This window comes from Lynx canadensis, chromosome D1 (genome assembly GCF_007474595.2).
Source record: "Lynx canadensis isolate LIC74 chromosome D1, mLynCan4.pri.v2, whole genome shotgun sequence".
Lineage (NCBI taxonomy): Eukaryota > Metazoa > Chordata > Mammalia > Carnivora > Felidae > Lynx > Lynx canadensis.
This window is the reverse complement of record NC_044312.2, coordinates 89,460,499-89,469,658: the sequence shown is the minus strand read 5'-3', so window position 1 is coordinate 89,469,658 and position 9,160 is coordinate 89,460,499.

The window sequence follows — 9,160 nt, the reverse complement described above, 5'->3', positions numbered from 1 at the left end:
TCTTGCCTTGGCATCTGGTGTTGAACCTGGAATCAACAGGGCCAGCAGTCGGGAAGGAAAGCCGGCTGGGAAGTTGGCCGAGCAAGGACAAGCTGAGACCCCCCAAGGATGAAGGGAAGCCCATGTTTTCCCTTGCCGTCCCCAGCCGTCCTGACACCCTTAGCATGTAGCTGTACACACACCTGATCCAGGACACTCAGAGAAGCTTGAAGAGCATTTCCAGCAGGTGGGCCTGGGTGCTGTCCCCCTCACCCCCCAGCAAGGTGAGCCGGTGGATCAGTGACCTTGAGTGTGAACTATCACAGTGACTGGTGTGCTACCAGCTTTCAGAGCAGGGAGGTACTGCTCCACTCCCCTCTTCAGATCCCATGGAAGTTCCTCTTGTGCCCACCTGCAATCACATAAGGAAGGGAATTTTGCATAGTTCCAGCTTCCCTTAGGTTGACCTGGAACAAAAGCCATTGCAAATTATGGGATACGAATGCTGGACAAATGTTTGTCCATTCAGGATGCATTCGGGGGGAGCCCGAGAAGACTCCTGCCTCGCCCAAAACAGTTTGGTTCTGATTCGTTTTGAAGTAGTTCTTTTTGTCTTTTATGCACAGGCAGCCCCCACTGTGGAACGTTCTGTTGGCGAGGCCTTGAGGAGCTGGCCTGGCACTCGCAGCTAGGCTATGGTGTTCTCTTGTTGAAGGTCAGTAATTTCACAGGATGCCAGTAGCAGTCAAGATCATTCTGTGACTGTGATGGAGCAAAACACCAAGACCCCATTATCTTGTCAATGAACAGACAAAAGCAGGGTCACCATACAAACCACAAAAACACCAATGACTCCCTCTTCAGCTCATGTGTGTGACTGGCTGCTTCTACCAATTGCTGTTTTAGCTTTGGCCAGTTTTCCTTTTAGGTAAGATTTATTGAGATCGCTATTACAGAATGACCTCCACTTACTGATAGTACCTGAGCTAGAATAAAGTCCCACTTCCTTGCAACCTCTCCCAGAGAACCTAATAGAAGCCCAAATCCAGTAAGTTCTTTCTAATACTATCTAGGTGAGATACCCTACAGTTCCCCAGGATATACACTCTCTTTTATATCAAAGAGCAGTTAAATCCAACTTGCCTAGCTATTGGTGTATTTCTGGTGGTCCTTGGCTGGAGGTCACTGAAAAAAAAAATGTATATGCCCACATATGCTTCCATGTGTATAGTAAGAGTTTTGCCTAAATCATATAGAACTTACTTAGATTTTGTATATCATACGATAAAATGTATATGATATATAAAATGTAAGTAAAGTCTATATGATTTAGGCAAGCCTCTTGCCTTCCTTAAGAGTGGCCAGGCTTACACATCAAGAGGACTTTTCAAGAGTAATGGGGTAGTTGACTCACACTGTATTCTCTCATATCCACTCCAACAGGAATTGAGATGACGGGGCAATCCAAGCAGGCTAGCATTTCCAGTTAACTTGACATTCACAGGGTAGTTAGCACTTCAACTGAGTCTTTGGAGTGGTGGATGGGAAGGAAGTAGTATATAAGAACTTGGCAAGTGCATAGGTTTAAGCACGGAAAGGGATGGCCTGGAGAAGGACCAATTATTGCCCATGAGCGCTTTATTGCAGTGACAGGTCAGGTTGGCCAGCCAAGGCAAGGCCAGTCCAGGCGAAGCCAGTTGGTGGTGGATTTCAAAAGCTGGGGTGAATAATTTGGCTTCTTTATTGCCCATCGGCAAGTTTCAAACTCCTGTCGATGTTTCCAGGAGTGAAAGGGTTGAAGTGGAATTCTAGACAGGCCTCTCAGGCTGACTGTGCAGACAGAGGCAGTGGTTAGAAGACCCAGCCTGAGCTCAAATTCCATCTCTGTCAATTTGCACTCTGTGACCTTGAGTGTGACACTCGATCTCTATTCTGCAGTGGCCTCTTCTGTAAATGGGACTGGTGTGATGCGTATGTGAGTTCGGCATGGAAGACGGTGTCTGATCCATTGCACTTGGTCAATAATGGCCACTGTTATGGCTGTTGTTTAGCTGTTCTTGAGGAGGAGGAGATTGGACGTCTGGGAACCAGTTATGGGAAACCTTACAAGGGGTGGAGAGGAGAAGAGAAGTCTTTCAATGCGGCTGAGGTCCCAGCATGTAGAAATAAGTTCAAAAATCTGCAGAGTGGGGTTGACAACAGGAAAGGGTGGGCAGAAATAAATAGGGGCCTGGGTTAGAAAAACCAAAAAGTCTGAGAGCAAGGAGCAATGGGATTGTGTAAGTGGAAGGTGTCTGGATAAATTTCTGAGACAAAGTGCTAGGCTTGCAGTGATTTTTTTTATACGTTTCCCATCTGCGTGTGTGTGCATGCGTGTGTGTATGTGTGTGTGTTGGGATGGAGTGGGGTAGGGGGGCTATATATATTGAAAGGGACCAGGCTGAGCTGGCCAGTAGAAAATATAGAGCTATTTCACCCCCTCCTTTCCAGCATAACACACATTGTCCTCTGAAGTTATGCGTGTGGGGGCTGAATATGAATCTTTACACTTCTTTGGGATTTCAGATTTTTTCTGCGGCCAGATTTGTCACCTACTCAAAACTTAATGGGCCTTCCACATTCACCTCCTATATCAGAACATCAGTCAATAAAATCTCTTCTATCTCTAATTCAATCAAGAGTTGTGAGTTCATTGATTTTCTACCTGCCTTTCATTCATCAACAAAAATGAATAGAGTGCTTACTACGTGCAAAGGACCGAAACACTACAGGGGGGCGAGACAGGCTTGGTGCTTGCTCTTGGTCATATAATCCCAGAAATAAGAAATCACGGTAAGTACTAGGAAGGAAGACACAGGGTGCTGTGAGACCCTCTAGCAAGGGTGGCTGATTTAATCTGGAGGGTGGGGTAAAAGCTTGCCTCCCCCCAGTTGGCTAGCAAATGGAGCCCGGGCCGTGGGGAAGAGCGTTCCAGATAGGGAGAAAAGTATGTGCCAAGGTGTTGAGAAGCAGGGCTCCCGGCCCTTTTGAGGCACTTCAAGAAACCAGTAAGTCTGCGGTGGGAAGCGTGAGGAGAACAGTGGTGCGGTGTGTGGCTAGGGATGGAGTCCCATGGGCCATGACCACCTGGGGAGGTTGGAGGATGAGGTGAGTGGGCATGGCCGGGACCACCCAGCACGTATCAAACCCTATGAATTCCTACCTGTGCCCTCGGAATTAGTGAGATGATCAACCCAATCAAGTGTAGCCCTTGGCTTTGACGTGGGGTTTTTCCATGGCACTTCTAACCTGGACAGGAAGACCTTGAGTGTCATTGCTCTGACACCATCCCATATTGTTTGGACAGCGAATGATCGTAGATGAAGAGGAGCTAAAAGAAGGCTGACGGCCAATGCAAGATGCAAAGAACTGAGACCCTTAGATCTCAGCTCTGGCCTGCCTTCTATTTTTCTCCTTCTTTAGGATCCTGTGAAAATGTTGAGTGAAACTGTTCGGATCCCCAGGGCTTGGGGGAAGTTTATCTTTTCAGGGCTGCTGGAAAGACGAGAACATTCTGGAGTGGTTTGGTAGCCATTTGTGGTTTCTCTCTGCTTTTCCTGGCAGCAGGACCTGCCTTCCCTGGCAGGGCTCTGCCCGGATGTGCCGTTGAGGCCCAGCATTTTAAGAAGAGCGTCTCAATGGCTGAGTTTTTCAGGGCTCGCTTCACATTTGTATTTCAATTCACCGAGTGTTTCTACAGAGGCTTGTAGTCTAGGTTTGATGGAGAGTTTTGTCAACAAAGGAAAAAAAAAAGTAGGTAAAATTAGCGAATAGCTTTCTCAGGTGAAGAATAATATTAGCGATTGAATTCTCAGAGAAGAAAAACAACAGTGCTCCGTTCCTGAATTTATGGTCTCTAGGAAAAGGTAATTCCAGACCAAAGAGAAAGAAAGGATGTTATTAATCCCTGTTTGCAAAGGGGAACAGGGTGTTGCAAATACAACATCCATGTGCTAATAAATGAAACCTTCAAGTGGACTAGAATGGTTCTACTTTACCTGTTATGCAAAGGCATAATTCAGCCTTCGATTTGAAGAAGAAAAGATCTCTGAATCTATAGTCTTCGGTTAGAAGAACCAAATTACCTGGTTGCTCTCTCTTATTCTCTTAAAAAGGAAAATAACCTTATAAGAAAAAATACTTTTGGGATTTGATACAAAGCCTCCCTCGGAATAATCATGTAATTTCATTAGGAGGTGAATACAGGAAATAGAACAAATCACGTCGCTGGATTTTCTGAGGTCACGAGAGCCTGCCTTGGGCTCCTAATTCACTCCTTTAGCCAAATCATTTAGCATTTAACCACCACGAGCCGGTGTCAAGCAGAGAAATCATCTCAAATATAAACAGTGTTCACCCTTTGCCCATCAGAAGGATGTCACTAGGGAATATTGTAATGTGCCGGCAGAACAAAGGGAAACACGCATAACAGGCATTCTTTGCCAGGATTAGGAAAAATGGGGGTAGAAATGAAAACACCAGCAATCGCTCTCCAAAAAATATTTCCGCTTTATCCAGGATCAAGCTACTAAAAAAGAGACAGACACTCTAATTCAGATTTTATGGTTTTTACGGCAGGCGTAAAAGAATTTGTGCCAACCCTGACATTTAGCCTCAAGCCATCTTGTAGTAGAAGATGCTGACATACAGGAATGATATACCAAGAACTCAGTTCATTTTTTTCCCCATTGTCTCCTTTCCTCTTTCATCTCTACTGAGTAAATGGAACGAAGTCACACTCTTTCCATTAGAATTCATCAGGAAATAAGTGTAGCTAGCAAACGTTTTAGTCTCCCTGAGCTCTCTACTTAATGAGACGCTTTCTGCCTCAAGAATGGATTATATTTAGACCAAATTCTCAGTCTGAATTGAGATTTCTATGAAGTAACAACTCTTTCCCATCAGCGTGGAGAGTGAGTAAAAATAGAACTCTCTTCTCTCCTGCTAATGTGTGTTAACAAGGAGAGAGTGAACGAACTCAACGTGTATCTTACCGCTCCAAACACAGGGGAGATGATGATTTCCTTTATTCTCTATCTAGTGACCACGCTGGGACAAACGGAACCACAGGCAGGCTCATCTCTAGCTGTCCTGTGTTGTTGGCTCCAAAGTGTCACCACTGTTACCACTTTCAAGTAGAGCAGCCGCAGCCAGGAGACTGACATAATACAGATGATGATAGCCTTCACCTCATGCCAAGAATTGAGCTAAGTGCTTTATATGATGTTGCCTCACTGCGTTCTCATCCAAGCCCAGTAGATGGGGTCATTACCACCCCACTGATGTCCAGAGGGTTAAGTGACCTACTCAAGGTCATTCAAAATGGCGAGAGAGATGATGAACTCAACTGGAAACTCACTGGTCCAAAACCAGATGGGGTGGTTCCCAGGTTAGTCTAATTCTGAAGCCCATGTTCTAGCTTTTGCTGTGACCATCTCAGCATTCTTAGTACACTGAACTGGGGCTGCTGCTGTGAAAATTCTCCCCCTACCAGTTATCTCTTTAAGCACCCCCTCTGTTTCCAAAACCTTTTCATTTTCTTTTTTTAAATTTTTTAATGTTTTATTTATTTATTTATTTATTTATTTATGAGAGAGAGAGAGAGAGAGAGAGAGAGAGAGAGCATGAATGGGAGAGGAGTGGGGGGGAGACACAGAATCCGAAGGAGGCTCCATGCTCTGAGCTGTCACTGCAGAGCCTGACGTGGGGCTCGAACTGAAGAACCTCGAGATCATGACCTGAGCCGAAGTCAGACGCTTAACTGACCGAGCCACCCAGGGGCCTTAAAACCTTTCATTTTCGATTTCATTTCAGACTTCTCCATTTTCTCTTGCTGATGCTCTTGGCTTCAGGGACAATGCTGTTGAGAATACTATCTTTCCCCTAAAATCAGAAGGAACGTTATACAATAATTTTCACTCGTCCTAAAAGTAGCTCACATATTTGAAAAATTAGCACATGCACATTAATTGTCAGGGTGAAAGGGCCCCGATATCTTCCTCTGTTTTATTGCTTTTTAAAAAACCTAAAGATGTCTAGTCTCATAGTCTTTATCAGGCCAAACTTTTAAAAGACAGATCAGACATGCAGCTTCCGTTTCCTCCGCTACTTAGGAAGGTAGGAGGCAGACATCCAGTGTGTGATCCCCGCTTTATAGGTATCACTTTCACAGCGACAAGAATGGCTTCCATTTTATAGAGGAGGGAGTTCAGTGTTCGAGGGATTAGGGGGCCCACTCGATGTCCTGGGGGAAGGAGCTGGGCTTTGAACACAGGCCTGCTCGACTCCAAGACCCATACAAGTTTTATCAGAACAACTACACGGAACCTGAAAAGACAGATTTGTTCACTGGGTGGTTCTGACTTGGCAAAGAACCGTAAGAGTGAATGTCCCACCGAATGAACCAAGGGTGGGTGGTTTTCTCATTCCTAAATTCTGGACAACATCAATAATCTTTAAGAGCAAGTGTGATGAAATGGTTATTGCATTCAGGGGGAATCAAATTTAGATTTCTCAGACATTACTAAATGACAGTCCCTTTCGGAGAGGGCACCCCTTCGGTCACTTGGCAGCTAGTTCTCGCTCTAGGTCACTTTCTTCTGATAAACTTTGAACATTGAAACATCTCTCCTCTGTTGTCATCATGGGAGGGAATGGACTTATTTAACAGCCTTTTATGGGAAATTGTAGGACTTTTTTTTTTTTTCCTTTTCTATATTAGGAGCCTCCCCCACCCCTCACCCTCCATCGAGATGCAGTAACCAATCTCAAGCAATCTGAAAGAGAACCAAGACAGGAAATGAATCCTTTACAAGAACATAACAGGAGGAGGGAGAGTCTTTACCTCTCCTTTGGTCCAACTAAGCTCCAATAACGAGGCTAATGATCGGGAAAGAATGTTAAACACTGTGGAAGTTAGGACTGGAGACTTGGGGCCATTTCGTGATTTTTTTTCTAGAAAAGGGTCTAGTTGAATCTTCTCTTCTGAAAGATGCTCCAGGTGGAGAGGTCCCCGCATGTCAGGGGGCAGCCTGTTCCAGTAACAATGGCATCATTATTACCATAGGTTGCACAGCAGAAGGGTTAAAAGCCAAGTTCTACAGGAAGATTGCCTACACTCAAATCTCAGCTCCACCCCCGCTTTATCCAATGGCCCTGGAGCTCCATCGTCCACCCTTCTCCAGCCTGCTGTGCTCCCCAGGGAGGCTGGGCTGCAAGGACAGCCCCGGAGTTGCAACAATGCAGCTCCCCGCTTTGGCCAGTAGGGAGCCCCAAAGGGGAGAGAAGAACCGGAGGGAAGTGGGATCAAATTATTTATTCCCAGCACCCATCCAGCAGGTTGTTGTGGCAACAAAGCTCTCTGGTCCTGTTCTGCATGGGGCACTCCCCTCTAGATTCTAGTAGCCTCCCTTCAAGAGTAAGGTAGGTAAGGGGTGCTTTACAACTTCCAGCCCAGGGGGTCTGCACTATCCCTTGGAATTTTCCTACACCCTTCTCATACAATCCTTTTATCAAGTGCACAACTTACTTAATTTGAACATGCCATCGTTTTCTAGCTAGCACCTGGACTGATACAGCCACTCACTATCTGTGTAACGTTGGGCAAGTTCTTTAGTCTCTGTTGGCCTCAGTTTTCTCCTCTGTAAAATGGAGGTAATAATAATAATACTATCTTCTGTAGAAGGCCATCTAGAGGATCAAATGAGGTTAGACATATTATGATACTTTGAACACACAGTAAGGATTCAGTAAGTGTTAGGGGAATACCACAAATACCCTGCAGTCCCCAGTCACTACCTGAATTCAACCATGGTAAGTCACTTCTCATAGCGTGGGTTAGACCTGGAGTAAACAATCAGTAGGCAAAAGAAAAAAGATCCTTTTTGGTAAAAATTAACTTTGAAAGCCTCTTAAGTCACCTATCAGAGCAGGGTACAGAAAAACGTTGGCATTCAGTGCTACAGAGTGGTTCTTCAAGCGAACTTTGAGAACGCTCGCGCTAGATCTGAGAAAGAAAAATCTATGTGCAAACCTCAGAGCATCCCATCCCTTCTGCTTTGGCCATAACCATGGCATCCCTGGAGGAGACAGATACTGGACAATTCACAAGTGTTCCTGCTAGCTTGTTGGGTTGACCTGGTTCTGTTCTATCAAGTCTCTATCAACTTCATGCTGCTGGCTAGGAGACTTACGGTTCGTTGTGAGGATAGAGGAGTTTATGGGATCATACTTGAGGTGACTTTAGCAGAGGCAAGGCTTGCAAGCGAGCTCCGTGGTAAACGGTCTGTGTCTAGGGTGACCCTTTATTGAGCACTCAAGAGGTGCCAGGCTTAGAGCTAAGCATTTCCCACATAGAATCCCACTGAATCTCACAATGATCCTGAGGTGGGTGTCATTACGTTCTCCAGTGTTTAGATGGGAAAGCCGAGAACCTAAAGTGCCCAGCCTAAGGTAACACAAGAGTCTAATACAGGTTCAGGGAAGTATTTAATGCGGGTCTGCCTGACCCAGAGCTGAGTTCTTATCTAGCACTGAACTGGTGGGTACAGTGACTCACTCCCAATATTCCCTGTGTGCACAACCTAAGAAGAGAGCTCTGCGTTTGCCAGGAGAGAGTTTTTAGAATTTATTTATTTATATTTTGAGAGAGAGAGAGAGAGGGAGAGAGAGAGAGATGTGGGGCTCGAACTCATGAATGGAGAGATCATGACCTGAGTGGAAACCAAGAGTCAGATGCTTAACCCACTGAGCTGCCCAAGTGCCCCTGCCAGGAAATATTTTGTTGATGCCCTGTGTTTGAAGAGAGGAGGGTCAGCCTTGTATCATGTCCTTCTTAGTTTTGTCTTTCCAAAGGCTAAACACACCAATTAATTCCGTCTATTTCTGGGCGCCATTTTGTTGAACCGTCTCTAGTCTATCTCTGATGCTGCCTGTACAGAATTGATCACCGGGGGAGAGGGATGTTTTAAAAAATACTGTAGGGGCGCCTGGGTGGCGCAGTCGGTTAAGCGTCCGACTTCAGCCAGGTCACGGTCTCGCGGTCCGTGAGTTCGAGCCCCGAGTCAGGCTCTGGGCTGATGGCTCGGAGCCTGGAGCCTGTTTCCGTTTCTGTGTCTCCCTCTCTCTCTGCCCCTCCCCCGTT